This window comes from Ranitomeya imitator, chromosome 3 (assembly GCF_032444005.1).
Source record: "Ranitomeya imitator isolate aRanImi1 chromosome 3, aRanImi1.pri, whole genome shotgun sequence".
Taxonomy (NCBI): Eukaryota; Metazoa; Chordata; class Amphibia; order Anura; family Dendrobatidae; genus Ranitomeya; species Ranitomeya imitator.
In genome coordinates this window covers 624,210,374-624,230,245 of record NC_091284.1, presented here as the reverse complement: position 1 = coordinate 624,230,245, position 19,872 = coordinate 624,210,374, and the positions used below count along the sequence as shown (strand labels likewise).

Sequence of the window (19,872 nt, the reverse complement as noted above, 5' to 3'; positions counted from 1 at the left end):
CCAATATAAAATGGGATTTGGACATATGTGCAGATGGGGCCATAGAATATATAATGGCTATGACAGTCAATATGTGTTCTGTCGTTCATCATTTTTGGGCGTATACACCTACTGGACGCAGTCTACTATGTCTGAGTGTCTGCCTCATGTGTGCGAATAGAACTGAAAATGATGCACGAAAGAGCAGATGTTCGCTCTGCCGGCCCCATTATAGTCCATGGACCAGTCAGCGCATACCACTGCAGACTATGATGCATTTCTATAGGAGCAGGAGAAAGTTGCTAACAGACATATTTTTCAATACACAGAGGACCTGTTTAAAATAATAAATGGCGATGTCATCAAAAAAAGTGCAAGATTGCTGCTGAAAAACTAATATTTCAGGAAAAGTGGGAAAACGTATATTTTGTCATGGAGGTTGGAGAGAGAGCCCAGTGTCTGATTTGTTTTCAGTTTGTTGCAGTGCTTAAGGACTACAATGTGCGTCAACATTACATGATGCAGCATGGAGAATGGTATGAAGCACTGTCTGGCAAACTGAGAGAGGAAAAGCTTCAGCAGCTGAAATCTCTTAAAAAACAACAAAACTTCTCAAGTGTTAACAAGTCAAGTGAAGCTTCTGTGAAAGCTAATTGTGTACTCAGTAACATGATAGCAAAACATTCACGACCGTTTACTGAGGGTCAGTTCATTAAAGACTGTTAAAAGCAAGTGAAATTATTTGTCCGGACAAAAAGAAACTGTTCGAAGGTCTAAGCTTGTCGGCAAATACTGTTGCTAGTAGAATCATTGAATCTGCTACTGATGTTCATCAGCAACTAATTACAGCAGAGCAAAGTTTTGAGGCATTTTCCATAGCACTTACCGGGGTAAGAGATACTTCATACTGTGCTGTGTTCATTCGTGGGGTTGGTGAAAAGCTAAACATAAACGAGGAATTATTGGATTTATTACCAATGAGCGGCACAACGACCAGTCATGACATTTTTAAAGAACTTGAAGGCTGCATTAACACAGCAGGTCTGCCATGGTGAAAATTGGTGTCTTTGGTCATGGACGTTGCACCAGCAATATGTTCTGAAAACATTGGTGTTGTGGGATTATTGAAAGCAAAACGAAACCAGCTTTCATTGTCAGGTCCTTTAAGTGCAATATACTGCATTCTGCTGTACGGAAAAAGTGTACAAGTGAAAGAAGTTATGGACTTTGTGGTTAAGACTCTTAACTTTATAAGGGCAAGAGGTCTTAACCATAGGCAGTTCACTTCTTTCTTGTCTGATATGGCCAGTGAATATGGAGACTTTTTGTATCATACCGAGGTCAGATGGTTGAGTCGGGGAAGAGTGTTGAAAAGATGTTTTGCTTTGAGACAGGAGATAGCGCTTTTTATGGCACTGAAAGATAATGACACTTTCCAACTTTCTGACTCAGCTTCTCTATGTGACTTAGTGTTTCTAACAGATGTCACAGAACACCTCAACGCACGCAACTTGAAGCTCGATGGCCCAAAGCAGATGATTACAGTGATGTTTGATAATATAAAAGCATTCAGATGTAAGCTGTCTTTGTGGATTTTTTCTCAGCTATGCAGTCGCTGGTACGAGCTGAACCAGAACACTCGAACTACTATTCCAATATAATTTCTCAGTTACTACAAGAGTTTGATAGATGTTTTCATGAGTTTCAGGAGCTTGAAACTGAATTTGCACTCTTTGCCACTCCGTTTGCGGTAGACATTGCTTGTGTTTCAGAAGATCTGCACATGCAGATTGTGGACTTGCAATGCAACACTGTTCTTAAACAGAAGTATATGGACATTGGTGTTCCAGATTTCTATAGGTTTGTCGCACAAGAAAAATTTCCAAAACTTCTTAAAGCCACTGCCAGGATCATGGCCATGTTTGGAGGTACATACGTATGCGAATAGTTTTTATCTTCAAAGAAGCTTAACAAATCAGTACTACACGCCAAGACTTATAGATGAACATCTTCGTGCAACATTGCTATTGGCCAATGCTCATGATTTCAATATAGAATTGTTATAGTAGTGCAAATAAACAATTGTTTAACAATAATTTTGTACTGTATTAAGTTTGAAAGGAATGAAGCCCACCAGCTTAATTTTTTTTTAATGTGTGACCATTTACTCTGCCGAGTTTGAGACCCCTGCTGTAGATTGTGTTTTAGGAGAACATATTCAAGATATATGCCACTGAGGAATTACCATTATGCCTCCTTCAAAGTAGAAATTCTTGCTTTTAACTTTTCTCAACCTCCGATCCTCACAAGACCTCCTTCTCTACTCCCCTCTTATCTCCTCTTCCCACAATGGCATACAAGATTTCTCCCGCCCATACCCTCTACTCTGGAACGCTCTACCCCAACATATCAGACTCTCGCTTACCATGGAAAACTTCAAAAAGAACCTGAAGATTAACCTCTTCTGACAATCCTACAACCTGCAGTAACCACAGATCGACCAAACCGCTGCACGATCACCTCTACCCTCGCCAACTGTATCCTCACCCATACCCATCCTTGTAGATTGTGAGCCCCCGTGGGCAGGGTCCTCTCTCCTCCTGTATCAGTCATGACTTGTATTGTCTAAGATTACTGTACTTATTTTTGTTAAGTGTATCACTTCTCACATGTAAAGCGCCATGGAATTGATGGGGCTATAATAAATAATAATAATCACCTTTTGCAACAATTTTAGTAATGCTCTGCAGAGCATTACAATACATACAATACATTCAGCAACACCTGGTATCTTCTCCTAGTCCTTCTTGCACCATATTGCTTCCAAGGTAGTTGTTGCTTAAAGGGAACCTTTCATGTCCGATAACACTGTTGGGGCTCCTTCAAACTTGCTATGAAATCGGACAAATACGATTACAAATCTAATCCTATGGTCCTGTTCCTGCTCCAATCAGATGCTATTGCATGCGGAATTCAGATCTCACGCACCCATATAAGTTTATGGGTGCATGTGAAACATCACACTTCACTCGGATATCACATAAGTGCAGCGCAATTCCCACTGACGCTGGCAGCAGAGGATGTGGAGAAATTCATTTTTCTGTCTCCTCCACAGCTGTGCCGAGATACTCTCTAATGTGAGAACACAGAACACTTTTTTATTTTGATTTGCCTTATTTTGCAGATATAGGGTTAATCTGCAGAATAATGGTGTTATGGAGTTGCCCATCTGCAGTACTAAAAGTGTGGCATCCAGGAAAAAATGAATTTGATTTATCCCAGGAGCCACCGAATTTCAGTCATTCTGACGTGAACGAAGCAGTTAAAGTCAACACTCACCGCACTAAGAACGGTGGCTGTGACCATGGTTGGCACTCACTGATGGCCTTCTCTACAGTGTATTAGTACTCAATTGGCTGTCAGTCAGTGCCAGATGGGCTTCCAGTTGCTGCTCTTAGTGCTGTGAACAGTGACTGTAATTGCACCAGTAACTGAAAGTCGTTGGCTCCAGTGAGAAAAAAAGTTAATTTTTTCCTGGGTTCCGCACTTTCAGTCTGCTGACGGGCCTCTTTAGAATGCTACTGAGTTGAAAATTAATCTTTTATCTGCAGGCTAATAGTGTTATCGGACATAACCACTTCCCTTTAACCCTTTCTTTAACCACTGATATGGTCATTTTGATCACCCAACGGTTGAATAACACTTTTTACTTAATAGCATTTGTTGCTTACTGTTATGATAGTGAAATGAGATAGAGTGAGACAGCGGAGTCTGCAAGTAGATGATTTGCAATCAATTCCTAAATTATGACACTCTTAAAACACATAGATATAAAACGAAGAAAACTGGAGTCCTTGAGATAGAAGGTTAAAAATCGCTTTGGGTACAAGCATATTAAGTAATGTGTTAAGGCAGTGATTTATTCAAAATGTACATTTCAATAATGAGCCAAAGTGCTAATCAGTGCCCACAGATATATGATAATAAATTCTGCAAAGTGACATAGATATTTTCAGCATACTAACTGCAAGCCTAATGATTTAATTAATCAAAACACCCCAGAATTGTTGCTTTCAATATTTGTTTAGTATATGATACATCTGTGAAAAAAATGAGAAAATAAAGGTCCACATACCTGCAAAGTTGGATTTGGAATAGATGTAGGAAATGCCTCATTTTTAGAATTTTTTGCCATCTTCTCAACAGTGAAAACCCTTTATTAATTAATCTTTTGGTAATGTATACTTGTATTGGGAAGACAAATGTTATCAATATGCCCTACTGAGATTCAAAAGGTCATCTCAACAGAATGTTCTAGTTAATGGTTGGGAAGTTAACGTGTGCAACCTAATTATAAAATAAATGTCTCTTCAAATCTAACTATTACACTAAATGTCTCTACATATATTTCACATAAAATGTAAACAGAATTGATCCATAATTTAGTCAGTTTTATTAAATACCAATTTTAGGATGCATAGGAAATAATAGATATCCGAGTAATCTTCTTTCGCTTATTGGGATTGTTATTATTAATTTCTATTTATATTATTGTTATGGACTCCAATGTAAGCTTGTGATGGGCTTACATCAGCAGCAAATGAAATCATGTGAATAAAGAGTCCTGCAGTGAAAAGGATTTGAGATAGAAAGACTAGCAGCCTTTTTCTAAGGATATATTAAAGTGTATAGCTCTGACTCATTATCGACATTGCTACAATCACTCATCATATCTTCAACTTAGCATAGCAGCCAAACTGTCGTGGCTAAAATCAGAAGTAACAAATAAGTGTGCCCAAAAATGATAGCTTGTGTCTCCCCCCATGCTTATTAAAAGGGTTTAAAGAGCAAAACATTATACTGCACTCATGCCCTCACCTGTTCTGGTGCCCAGTCATTCACTGCCCCACTCGCTCTCTCACTGCAGTTCCAGTAATCTTTTCTATTTTCATTTTAACTCATTTGAGAGTTTGGCAATGGTTAAAGGGGTTGTCCCATCTAAAATGACAAGTCATTCCATGGTTTCTCCAGTGTCAGCGCCAGGAAAGAAGGTCACATGACTGCAAGTATGCTTTATGCATATTATCGATCAGAATCTGACTATACTGTTTCCAGCGCACTCAAAGCAAGTGTATTACGCTTGGCCAGAAACAGTGTAGTTGGATTCTGGCTGGGAGCATGCATCTCTCATGCTTGATGTCACAAGACCGCAGTTCCTGACTCTGACACCGGAGAATCCTAGCAACGCCCACGACGTGCAATGTGAGAATTCAAAAGTCTGCAGTCACACAAAGTGACTGCAAACCTGTGGCTTTACACCGGACAACTCCTTTAAAGACTCAGTCAAGGTCATGATATTGCAGGACAAATTGGGTCATGACAATGGCCTAATGAGGCATAGTAAGCTCTAGAGGTACCGAAGAGTGAAAATGAAGACAGAAGAGAAGGCAGTATTAGGAATAGCAAGTAGACAAGCCAGCAGATGACAAGAAAGGGGCTAGAACAAAAGGGAAGAAGTGAGTACGAGTATTTGTTAACCTTTTTGGGTCTAAGAAAAAATAATAAAACAAAATGTTCTTGGGAAATTTTAGTTTTTGAGAAATTTTAAGCAGTTTTGATTCTCAGAAATTTGAATTCCTCATTTGTAAGGATTAATATTTAAATAGTGGATTATCCTGTAAAGTATTTCTCTAAGTTAGTGCACATAAAGGCACACTGTCTTGTCATTTCTTGTAAGGTGCATCTGACAAAATAAAACTTTTTTGTTTGTAATTATTAAAAATGATAAAATAAATATATTTGGTACTATTTCCTGCCTATTTGTTTTCATAACATATAACTTATTAGGGCTTACAGTAAGGTCTCCTCAACAGAACTAAAAGCTCTAATTGATTAGCCCAAAATGCAGTAACTGCTATTCATCTTTGTCTTTTAATTCAAAGGCAATTAACTCTATTTTTTGCATGTTCTATATTTTTTTGTTGCCAAATGCAAAATCACTTTCATAGGCAAAATGCCTTGAAGCAACAAATGCCTGTGAACAATAATGAAAGTACATACTGTGTGTTTCAGCATATCAATTGAGTGAAGAAAAAAATATTGTGCTAACATGTAGCCTGACAGAAAAGATTTTCAGTGATTACATCCATGAAAACTGTTCTCAAGGTCACATTACCTAATATGTGGAATGTCTAGGTTCCTAGTACATCTAAATCTATTACATCACCTACTGATTGATGTTTTAAATATTTCCTTATATTACTAGCTATCAGTATGCATTACAAATAATCAGTCCCCTTCCAATTGCATTTTTAATTAGTATTTTGTTCCAAATTAAGACTCGTTATCCATGTTAAAAAACTTTGATTACACTAACATTTAGGAGATATAATCTTTAAAAGCTATTCATTGTTAGTATATTGGAATTTAATAACCAATCAAAAAGCAATATACAGTTACTTAGAATAAATCATCTTAGTAATTATCTTCTAATTTGTTTGTGATAGACGCATAATCCAAATGTGACAGCCAACAATGATTTAGCTCTATTGTATAAATTAAACAGGATGGAACAGCAATACATGACAAGCTTCCCAGAAGCAAAGGAATAATATGCTATCTTTCATTTATGTCTGGTATCTCTTCCTCAGATATTGCAAATTAATTCAAATGTATTTTTGTTATCAAATCAGTTACACTGAATGATTTCCTCTCCAATAAAAGTATGTAAAGTCACAACTCTACATGGATTAACACAATTTTAGTGTAAATAAATGAGGTAAAATAAATGCAGGATTTATGACAAATCTATTTGACTATAATTTGGAAGGTAAAATTATTATCTTGGAAAATATTCAAAAATGAAAGAATTATAAAATACAGTATTTGGAAAATTTATTTTTAGGCTGTTACTTCCTTCTCCTATGTCTGCCTCTCATTGTAGTAAACCACATCGGGTTCACAAGTAACCATCTTTAACATCTTCACCAAATGCCTTTCATGAATGGCTTTGGCAGAGGGCAGGTAAATGGGTTTTAAATAACCTTTCTAAAAGTTGCCCCAAGTTTGAGAGATTCTTTCTTCACTTGACTTGGCTCCAGCCTGGTATTTAAAGAAGGTTATTATCCACTTAACGAATTGCAATCATATTATATGGCACTGTGTACTTATAATTAGAGAAGGGTGGACACCTGGATGTTCAGGTAAGGCGGGTTTGACCGAATAGTTACAAAAAATGTAGGGTTGGGTACCAGAACAGCACTCAGAACCAAATCCAAACCTGGACTCAATTCACTTGAATGTGAGGTCGAAACATCCAGTGTTTGCTTTGCAGTGCATGACAGCACTGCAAACACAGATTCTGATTGGTGGTAAAATCATCACCGCCAGTCATACAGTTTCAGATCCCATGCTGTCAAATGACAGTGTGAGCCAGCAGCTTTGTTTGGAGATATAAAGTTTGAAAGAAGGAACATAAACCAGCTCACCTGCGATGCAAGAACCAAACCTCGGGAGCACGGACCCGCTGTGTCCAGGCGTACAAAGTCCAAAAAAAGGAAGGAATGTCCAGCTTCACCGAGTCCGTAAAAAAGAGTTTTCTTTATTTACAAACTTTAAACATGGAGGATACAGACTTCAGCATAACCATATGGGTAAGAATCTCAACGCGTTTCTGGAGACTAAGCTCCCTTAATCATGACAAGTTTACCTTCAGTCATTGGTATCAGCTGATTGGACTACTGCTCCCATCAGCCGTTGCCTGCTGCCGCTAAGAACAATGAGAGCCTGCGCTGTAAATAAATAATTGATTAAAAAAGATGCCATGGATTTTCCTGTATTTGTGATAACCGGCCAAGCAAACCTTAGAGCTGGGGGCTGCAACTCTCAGCTGCTAGCTGGTTCTCAAGAATAAAGGGATCCCCACTTCGATTCTTTAAGGAGCAATGGATATTGACAGCCCCAGCCTAAAAAAAGCAGACACCCACAAAAATGCACCTTTATTTAAGGCACCAATTTTGGCACCAACTCTTCCCACTTTTCACCTATGTACTGACAGGTGACATCAAGCCCATGGTCTAGTAATGGAAAGGTGTTTCTAAGACACATATCCATTACTAATCCTATGGTTGTATTGTACATAAAGACACAGTCAGAATGGAGTCTTCTTTTTGAATTAAAAAAACATACTTTTCCATTTTTATTTAAAAAAAAAGTTTTACTCATCTAACGTCAGTTCCATTAAAACCCTCATCTCCTGTAATAAAACAAAACTAAAAAAAACACTATCCCTCAACTTTCCATCGTTCTGTCCAATGCCGTAATTCATGTCTGGGGGATAAACAGTTTTCAACCTGGATAGTGCCAAGATGCGACTGTCCAGTACACAGCACTATATAATGATGATGAAGATAGCAATATATTAAGAGAATAAAAACTTTGATAGGGGTGCTTCTTTAATAATCCACTTCTGCTACTCCTGTCTGCTACAGTATTCAACACACAGCATTATTTCCTAGTTCAGTCATTACTATGTGTTTTCCACACCTACATCTCAATACGCAAGTTACCAACTTCTTGCAACAGTTTTTGGTCAGGTTCACACCTATGCAATCAGGGTACCATATCTCTATAAGCAAATCTCCAGTTTGACTATACCTCCCTGATTTCCTATGGTTAATCACTACCTTGCTGCAAGTTCCAGTTTGCATACATTTTGCAAACAACCATTGCCATGCTGTAAGAGGCATGACTGCATTAACTGCATTAACTTCTCTGCTTCTTCTGTGTTTACCATTGCCCAGCTGAAAAAATCTAGACTGCATTTAATTCTCTGTTCCTTTTGTGCATAACAGAAGATACCAGACTAGATTCCTGTGATTAACTGTTTCACTGATATTAGCTATCAGTTTTGTATACGGTTAATGTTCCGTTGAGTATCCGCACACTTTGCTCTGCTTTATTTGTGCTACCTGCTCCATTAAGTCATCTGCCATCCTGCATACCCTGTTATTTCGGTACTAACAGATCCAAGCGTCATCCGTTAACCCCTTCATGACCTTGGGATTTTCCGTTTTTCCGTGTTTGTTTTTCACTCCCCTCCTTCCCAGAGCCATAACTTTTTTATTTTTCCATCAATATGGCCATGTGAGGGCTTATTTTTTGCGGGACGAGTTGTACTTTTAAATAACATCATTGATTTTACCAATACATGTACTAGAAAATAAGAAAAAAATTCCAAGTGCGGTGAAATTGCAAAAAAAGTGCAATCCCATGCGTGTTTTTTGTTTGGCTTTTTTGCTAGGTTCACTAAATGCTAAAATTGACCTGCCATTATGATTCTCAAGGTCATTACAAGTTCATAGACACAAAACATGTCAAGGTTATTTTTTATCTAAGTGGTGAAACAAAAATTTCAAACTGTGCTTAAAAAAAAGAAAAAAAAATTGTGCCAATTTCCAATACCCGTAGCATTTCCATTTTTCATGATCTGGGGTCAGGTGAGGGCTTATTTTCTGCATGGTAAGCTGACATTTTCAGTGATACCATTTTGGTGCAAATACATTCTTTTGCTTGCCCGTTATTGCATTTTAATGCAATGTCACAGCAGCCAAAAAAACTTAATTTTGGCATTTCAAATTTTTTTCTCGCTATGCCATTTAGCGATCAGGTTAATCCTTTTTTTTATTGATAGATCGGGCAATTCTGAACCCGGCAATACCAAATATGTGTATATCTGATTTTATTTTTTTATGGTTTTATTTTGAATGGGGTGAAAGGGGGTGATTTAAACTTTTATTTTTTTTATTTTTTTCATATTTTTTAAAACTTTTTTTTTTTACTTTTGCCATGCTGCAATAGACTCCATGGGAGGCTAGAAGCTGGCATGGTCTGATCGGGTCTGCTGCATAGCAGCAATCATCAGATTGCTCCTATGTAGCTTAATATCAGGCTTGCTATGAGCGCCAACCACAGGGTGGCACTCACAGCAAGCCTGCATCAGTAACCATAGAGGTCTCAAGGACCTCTATGGTTACTATCCTGACGCATAGCTGACCCCTGATCATGTGATAGGGTTCTGCAATGAGCACATTTTTGGCTGTGCAGCCGGAAGCGGTAGTTAATTGCTGCTGTCAGCATTTGACAGCGGCATTTAACTAGTTAATAGCGGCGGGTGGATCGCGTTTCCACTTGCCGCTATTGCGCGCACATGTCAGCTGTTCAAAACAGCTGAAATGTTGTGGCTTTGATGTGAGCTCAGCTCTGAAGCCCACATCAAAGCTGGGTATCTGACCTCGGACGTACTATCCCGTCCAAGGTCAGAAAGGGGTTAATATCCAATATGCTGCACAATCGCATATGGTCAATGCTACAAACCCTAAGCCCTTTACAGTCTACCTTAATTTTCAATGTGACCTTCTTAGTCTTTGCAAAACACAAAACAATACAAGAACTTCTGAAGATTTACTTTGTATCTGAAATACATATAAAGGGGACAAAAGCTCTATTCCTTGAACATCAAGGAAGCACTGAAAGAAATGGAATGATCATTGACTAGCTTAGTTTACATTGTAGAGTTGAATTACCTGTTAAATGGAAAAGATAATGTTAAGAACTTCAAATGTCTATTGAAAAAAACTACAACCTGATCCTTTTGATGTCATATGCTTCAGAGCAGAGTCTATGCAAAGGTCTAAGTGGTAAGCATTAGCGTCAATAAGAGTAGGTAGCTGCAACTATAATGATGTAATTTATTATTTAAGTCTTTACACATGACAAAATAATATTACTGTATATAAAAGGGCACTACTCTTCCATTGTGTAAAGAGAAATGATCAAACTCGGTGGTAATATTTCTCTAGATGGAAATACCAAGCTATACCCCATGCTGCTATGCTACTGAACAAAGATAAGTTCATAAATGTAATGAAATCTAATCTAATAAAAGGCAGATAATAATGGCTATATATCTGGTGCCATACAATAGCAGTTTTCCATCAGGGACTTAGGGGTAATTAATCCTCAAAAAAAGGATATTTCCGTACTAGCAAATAATTTGAAATGCTATGTTAGAATTCCACATATAAATGTTAATTAAATAAGTGTATACATTTTTTTTCCTAAGCTTTTTTTTCTTTTTCCCATTTTTTCATCAAAAATTATTCCATAACAATTATCCAGGTATCACAACAAACAAGCAAAGAAAGAAACATTAGTGAAATTGCATCATCTGCCCACTAGCTGAGTTACACGGTAAATCTTTTATAATATTATTTATTGATATGGTAAATCTTTAATAAATCTTGCTTTTGTTGCCATTTTCAACTGCGTTTCACCTCAATCTAAGGAAAGGTTAACAACTAGAAACTTGTTTTATTGCTAACAGCGGATCAATATGGACTTTGTCACTGGTATAATCAGCTCATCAAATTATGCTTTGCCCAGTGTGTTTTGTGACTAGCCCATATTACTCCAGCAAACTACAAATAGCTGGCCATAAGAGTCAATAAGTCAGTGTGGTGTTTTAGGATAACATCTTTAATCTGGAAAGCAGTATATCCAATCTAACATAGGAATCCAAACCTTAGATGTGGATGTACTTTTTAATAATCCAAAATCATGCTTGCCAAAATAGTCACGTAAATTCTTAAATATCTTCATAAGGAGCTCTCGCTTAGCCATACAGTCATTTGGGGTGGAAGAGTTGTGGCCTAAGTGATCTAGAATCATTATTTTGGATTTTCTATTGCCTTATATATGGATTATTTAAAGTACAATCAGCATTATGTTACTCTAAACAATATTCCTGCACAAGCCTAAGATAAGCGAAAATACTTTTCAGAATTACTGTTTCTAGTTGCCAGAAAAAAGCTTCAAATTAAAAATTGATTACACTGCAAATAAAAGAGTTAAACCATTATATTAATATTGTTAGTCCCATGGAATTAATTCAGAACTGATTAAATAGTACAATACATTTTTAACTGATTTCTAATAATTTTACACTTAACACTTTAAATGCCAGATGATATGATGTATGTCAGATATATTAGGCTGTGCACACCTTTAAAACCATTTACCTTTTACACGGCGTGTTACCAAGAAGTAGAATACAGCTGTAAACTACAATGATTCGAGGATCTGACTGCACAAGGTTTGTTTGTAGTCTGTTACCATGGATACACATTGATCTGCATAGGAGCTATAGACACAAAAGGTGGAACATTTTTAAACATGGCTTTTTGCAAAATCGCTTCTTTTTTATTTAAGATGTACTGAATTAATTAAAAAAAAAGTTAACTTGCAAATAGAAGTATGCCATGCTGAGAAACAGTGTAACACAATGATGCAGAGTCTGAGTTTCAAGCAGCTTTGCACTTTTAAGTATTTTCCTTCCTAAAGAGAAAGATATGACAATTTATATAAATTTGTGAATTGCTATGTATCTTAAGGAAGTTCACCAGAGCTGATCCTACACTTTAATTGTAGCATTTATGGACGCATTTTAAGCCTGTGGTTTCATGTTCAGAGGTCAAATAGGCAGAACGGAAGTTAGAAGAAATGATGGCTATTACAATAAGTCATATGACTACGAATGTATTATCCTAATGAACAATATCTAAAATACTTTTGTAGCAAGTTTTATATTTGAAGAAGTCATCATTTTATCCTGCAGTAGTAGAAAATTGGGACATTTGGTACAATATGATTATGAAATTGCACATCGTAAATGTTGTTATAATATTAGCGGAAAATCTGCAAACAAGAATTAGCCAGAATTGAATTGAAGAATTCACAATAAATATATTTATCTGAATAGGAATGTGGCAGCATTTTAGCTAATTAATTGGCACTACTTTTTGCTTATGGATAAATTTAAATGTTATTATTGTCCTAGTTGATGCATTATCCTCTTCTGCTCATGGTGGCTTGCACAGCAGTTTGTTTTGTTTGCCCATAAGCTACGAAAATGGCTCCTCTGTTATTGCTGCTGAGAACAGCAAGTTAATTCCTATTCTATTAGAGTTAGTGTACAAGGTTATTTCATGCCAATTATCAGTGCTAGGATAACTACTTGATTTATTGAATAATTATCAGCTGTTAAGAGAGGCACCGTTTTATGACAGGACACAACATCAAAATTTATACCTCTCTAACGAGTCATCTTTGTTCTGTTATTGTCAGATGACTTCACAGAAGCTGCAGGGCTATAGTCAGCTTAGAGATAAACTATTATTTTGTTTCTTGCACAGGTATTTATGAAACAAATTTACACGAAGAAAACTATTCCAACTGCCCGAAGGAGTATATCTGGAGACTTCAAGAACTGACTATTTTCATACATAGGCTCTCCTCTGAGACATAAAACTATACGTAATTAAAAGTTTGAAGAGCTGTAATCATCACAATCAATATTTTCAAAATTGATGACATTAAAAACGGCAAACAACTGCTGTGATAATGTTTTCTTGAGGTTAGGAGTTTAACAATGAAGCATATGAAATTAAGATTGGGAAGAATATTAGTTGAATGTGCTATGAAGACAACCCTTTTTGAAGGAATTCATAACATTTAATAAGTGGGAGAAAATTTCTGTTCTGGCTCAGAAGGATGTCACAGAGAACAATGATATACAGTGGGGCAAAAAAGTATTTAGTCAGTCAGCAATAGTGCAAGTTTCACCACTTAAAAAGATGAGAGGCGTCTGTAATTTAGATCATAGGTAGACCTCAACTATGGGAGACAAACTGAGAAAAAAAAATCCAGAAAATCACATTGTCTGTTTTTTTAACATTTTATTTGCATATTATGGTGGAAAATAAGTATTTGGTCAGAAACAAAATTTCATCTCAATACTTTGTAATATATCCTTTGCTGGCAATGACAGAGGTCAAACGTTTTCTGTAAGTCTTCACAAGGTTGCCACACACTGTTGTTGGTATGTTGGCCCATTCCTCCATGCAGATCTCCTCTAGAGCAGTGATGTTTTTGGCTTTTCGCTTGGCAACACGGACTTTCAACTCCCTCCAAAGGTTTTCTATAGGGTTGAGATCTGGAGACTGGCTAGGCCACTCCAGGACCTTGAAATGCTTCTTGCGAAGCAACTCCTTCGTTGCCCTGGTGGTGTGCTTTGGATCATTGTCATGTTAAAAGACCCAGCCACGTTTCATCTTCAATGCCCTTGCTGATGGAAGGAGGTTTGCACTCAAAATCTCACGATACATGGCCCCATTCATTCTTTCATGTACCCGGATCAGTCGTCCTGGCCCCTTTGCAGAGAAACAGCCCCAAAGCATGATGTTTCCACCACCATGCTTTACAGTAGATATGGTGTTTGATGGATGCAACTCAGTATTCTTTTTCCTCCAAACACGACAAGTTGTGTTTCTACCAAACAGTTCCAGTTTGGTTTCATCAGACCATAGGACATTCTCCCAAAACTCCTCTGGATCATCCAAATGCTCTCTAGCAAACTTCAGACGGGCCCGGACATGTACTGGCTTAAGCAGTGGGACACGTCTGGCACTGCAGGATCTGAGTCCATGGTGGCGTAGTGTGTTACTTATGGTAGGCCTTGTTACATTGGTCCCAGCTCTCTGCAGTTCATTCACTAGGTCCCCCCGCGTGGTTCTGGGATTTTTGCTCACCGTTCTTGTGATCATTCTGACCCCACGGGGTGGGATTTTGCGTGGAGCCCCAGATCGAGGGAGATTATCAGTGGTCTTGTATGTCTTCCATTTTCTAATTATTGCTCCCACTGTTGATTTCTTCACTCCAAGCTGGTTGGCTATTGCAGATTCAGTCTTCCCAGCCTGGTGCAGGGCTACAATTTTGTTTCTGGTGTCCTTTGACAGCTCTTTGGTCTTCACCATAGTGGAGTTTGGAGTCAGACTGTTTGAGGGTGTGCACAGGTGTCTTTTTATACTGATAACAAGTTTAAACAGGTGCCATTACTACAGGTAATGAGTGGAGGAAAGAGGAGACTCTTAAAGAAGAAGTTACAGGTCTGTGAGAGCCAGAAATCTTGATTGTTTGTTTCTGACCAAATACTTATTTTCCACCATAATATGCAAATAAAATGTTAAAAAAACAGACAATGTGATTTTCTGGATTTTTTTTTCTCAGTTTGTCTCCCATAGTTGAGGTCTACCTATGATGTAAATTACAGACGCCTCTCATCTTTTTAAGTGGTGGAACTTGCACTATTGCTGACTGACTAAATACTTTTTTGCCCCACTGTATAATGCCCATATACTGTGCTAGACAATATGAAAAACTAAGCAAGTGCAGTAAATATTCTAAATATATAGTTTGATATTCATATCAATAGGTCAGACAATCTGGCAGATTAACCTTCTTTATTTAAATACAAGAAAATTCAAACCAAATGTTAAAAAACTTTACTTGCATAGAATATGCTCTAGTTTCAAAAGCAAACAAACAATAGGAATTACATTCATCTTGATTAACACTTCTGGGATTATCAGATCTGGATTAGAGATGAGACAAATCAATTTGAGGTAAAGTGAGTTTTCCTCGAATTTCACAGTTAATTTCAGGTCTAAGGAGTAAGGTTTCTCCTTGTGGAGAGTGACATACAAGCTCTGGCTTGTCAAGGTAAGGAGGCTTATTCGCAGTGCAATGCTCCTCTGGGAGATTTAATATGTGTGACTTGTAGGATCGCTACTTCCAATAGGTGGCGCTATAGAGTTCAAGTCCTCTTTTTCTCTGAAGAGGCAATTTGCACTGTAAATTTCTGTATGTTAGAATTCATTTTTTTAATTTAGGCAAAATTGCAGCTTCCCAGATACAGTTAGTTTTAAATAAAGAAAATTGTATACAATGGCTTGCTACCTGCCTCCAAATCTGGTCCTCTCTTCCATCTTTACTCTGATTTTCCTTGAACTGATGAAACCTAAGGAGTGTCAAAGGCTTCTTAGTAGTATTGAGCGATACCTTCCGATATTTGAAAGTATCGGTATCGGATTGTATCGGCTGATATCCGAAAAATATCGGATATCGCCAATACCCGATACCAATGCAAGTCAATGGGACACAAATATCGGAATGTATCCTGGAATGGTTCCCAGGGTCTGAAGGAGAGGAAACTCTCCTTCAGGCCCTGGGATCCATATTCATGTAAAAAATAAAGAATAAAAATAAAAAATATGGATATACTCACCCCTCCAGCGGACCCTGGACCTTAGCGGTGTAACCGGCAGCCTCCGTTCCTAAGAATGCAGGGTGAAGGACCTTCGATGATGTCGCGGCTTGTGATTGGTCGCGTAACCGCTCATGTGACCGCTCACGCGACCAATCACAAGCCGCGACGTCATCGCAGGTCCTTCACTCGCTCATTCTTAGGAATGGAGGCTGCCGATTGCAGCGGTTACAACCAGGTCGCGTCCGAGGGTGAGTATATCCATATTTTTTATTTTTATTCTTTATGTTACACATGAATATTCATCCCAATCCCGATTCCCGATATCGCAAAAATATCGGAACTCGGTGTCGGAATTCCGATAACGCAAATATCAGCCGATACCCGATACTTGCGGTATCGGAATGCTCAACACTACTTCTTAGTTCTCACAGACCTGTGAAGATGCCTGAGAAGTGAGGACATAAAATAAGACTAGAACTGGAGGAAGGAAGCAAGCCACACGAGGATCAGGTGAGGACCAGTGATTGCAGCATTATTAATGGCAATGATGAGTAATGTTTTATTTTTTATATTTTTAACCCTTTCATTTATTATGCTCTAGGGTCCAGAAAGACCTCATAGTATATCAAATTAGAAATTGTGCAAAATAATTCATGGAACCCAGTCCAGTGGACATATTAGTAATCTCTGGATGAGAGTTTTGTAAACCTCTTGCTACCTGACTCCTCTTTTGATTTGGCAAGTCAAAAGAAGATCTGCAGATGCTGGCGGGTAGGTGTTTTGCAGGTCTCTTGATCAGCATTCACATACAGTGCCTTGTGAAAGTATTCGGCCCCCTGGAACTTTTCAACCTTTTTCCCAGATATCCTGCTTCAAACATGAGGATACCAAATATAATTTTTTTGGTGAAGAATCAACAAGTGGAACACAATTGTGAAGCTGAACGAAATTTGTTGGTTATTTAAAATTTTTGTGGAAATTCAAAAACTGAAAAGTGGGGCGTGCAATATTATTCAGCCCCTTTACTTTCAGTGCAGCAAACTCACTCCAGAAGCTCATTGTGGATCTCTGAATGATCCAATGTTGTCCTAAGTGCCTATACAGTGGGTATGGAAAGTATTCAGACCCATTTAAATGTTTCACTCTTTGTTTCATTGAAGCCATTTGTTACATTCAAAAGAGTTCATTATTTTCTCATTAATGCACACTCTGCACCCCATCTTGACTGAAAAAAACAAATGTAGTAATTTTTGCAAATTTATTGAAAAAGAAAAATGTAAATATCACATGGTCATAAGTATTCAGACCCTTTGCTCAGTATTGAGTAGAAGCACCATTTTAAGCTAGTACAGCCATGAGTCTTCTTGGGAATGATGCAACAAGTTTTTCACACCTGGATTTGGGTATCCTCTGCCATTCTTCCTTGCAGATCCTCTCCAGTTCCATCAGGTTGGATGGTGAATGTTGGTGGACAGCCATTTTCAGGTCTCTCCAGAGATGCTCAATTGGGTTTAGGTCATGGCTCTGGCTTGGCTGTTATGGCTGGCAATCAGGCAACACAGCGTGCAGTAATCAGCGCACATACAGAGATCTGGCAATAACCAAAAACAATAGGACGAGCTCTGAGACGTGGAATCTCTGTAGACTGCAGTACCTGATCTATCCTCACACAACTATAAGCAGCAGTGGATTGCGCCTATAACTACCTATGCAACTCGGCACTGCCTGAGGAGCTGACTAGCCTGAAGATAGAAATACAAGCCTGACTTACCTCAGAGAAATACCCCAAAGGAATAGGCAGCCCCCCACATATAATGACTGTTAGCAAGATGAAAAGACAAACGTAGGAATGAAATAGATTCAGCAAAGTGAGGCCCGATATTCTAGACAGAGCGAGGATAGCAAAGAGAACTATGCAGTCTACAAAAAACCCTAAAACGAAAACCACGCAAAGGGGCAAAAAGACCCACCGTGCTGAACTAACAGCACGGCGGTGCACCCCTTTGCTTCTCAGAGCTTCCAGCAAAAGTTAATAGCAAGCTGGACAGAAAAAACAGAAAACAAACTAGAAGCACTTATCTAGCAGAGCAGCAGGCCCAAGGAAAGATGCAGTAGCTCAGATCCAACACTGGAACATTGACAAGGAGCAAGGAAGACAGACTCAGGTGGAGCTAAATAGCAAGGCAGCCAACGAGCTCACCAAAACACCTGAGGGAGGAAGCCCAGAGACTGCAATACCACTTGTGACCACAGAAGTGAACTCAGCCACAGAATTCACAACAGTACCCCCCCCTTGAGGAGGGGTCACCGAACCCTCACCAGAACCCCCAGGCCGACCAGGATGAGCCACATGAAAGGCACGAACAAGATCTGGGGCATGGACATCAGAGGCAAAAACCCAGGAATTATCTTCCTGAGCATAACCCTTCCATTTGACCAGATACTGGAGTTTCCGTCTAGAGACACGAGAATCCAAAATCTTCTCCACAATATACTCCAATTCCCCCTCCACCAAAACAGGGGCATGAGGCTCCACAGATGGAACCATAGGTGCCACGTATCTCCTCAACAACGACCTATGGAATACATTATGTATGGAAAAGGAGTCTGGGAGGGTCAGACGAAAAGACACCGGATTGAGAATCTCAGAAATCCTATACGGACCAATAAAACGAGGTTTAAATTTAGGAGAGGAAACCTTCATAGGAATATGACGAGAAGATAACCAAACCAGATCCCCAACACGAAGTCGGGGTCCCACACGGCGTCTGCGATTAGCGAAAAGCTGAGCCTTCTCCTGGGACAAGGTCAAATTGTCCACCACCTGAGTCCAGATCTGCTGCAACCTGTCCACCACAGAATCCACACCAGGACAGTCCGAAGACTCAACCTGTCCTGAAGAGAAACGAGGATGGAACCCAGAATTGCAGAAAAATGGAGAGACCAAGGTAGCCGAGCTGGCCCGATTATTAAGGGCGAACTCAGCCAACGGCAAAAATGACACCCAATCATCCTGGTCAGCGGAAACAAAACATCTCAGATATGTTTCCAAGGTCTGATTGGTTCGTTCGGTCTGGCCATTAGTCTGAGGATGGAAGGCCGAGGAGAAAGATAGGTCAATGCCCATCCTACCACAAAAGGCTCGCCAGAACCTCGAGACAAACTGGGAACCTCTGTCAGAAACAATATTCTCAGGAATGCCATGTAAACGAACCACATGCTGGAAGAACAAAGGCACCAAATCAGAGGAGGAAGGCAATTTAACCAAGGGCACCAGATGGACCATTTTAGAAAAGCGATCACAGACCACCCAAATGACCGACATTTTTTGAGAAACGGGAAGGTCAGAAATGAAATCCATCGAAATATGTGTCCAAGGCCTCTTCGGGACCGGCAAGGGCAAAAGCAACCCACTGGCACGTGAACAGCAGGGCTTAGCCCTAGCACAAATTCCACAGGACTGCACAAAAGCACGCACATCCCGTGACAGAGATGGCCACCAGAAGGATCTAGCAACCAACTCCCTGGTACCAAAGATTCCTGGATGACCGGCCAGCACCGAACAATGAAGTTCAGAGATAACTTTACTAGTCCACCTATCAGGGACGAACAGTTTCTCGGCCGGACAACGATCAGGTTTATTAGCCTGAAATTTCTGCAACACTCTCCGCAAATCAGGGGAGATGGCAGACACAATGACTCCTTCCTTGAGGATACTCGCCGGCTCAGAT

General features: G+C 39.0%; 1 protein-coding gene across 1 annotated transcript in view; it reads right to left on the bottom strand.

Annotated features, from left to right (window-relative positions):
• LOC138672241 (protocadherin-9-like) overlaps positions 1-19,872 on the bottom strand; it is a 2,050,018-nt gene that overhangs the window by 722,356 nt on the left and 1,307,790 nt on the right. The window lies entirely within an intron of this gene.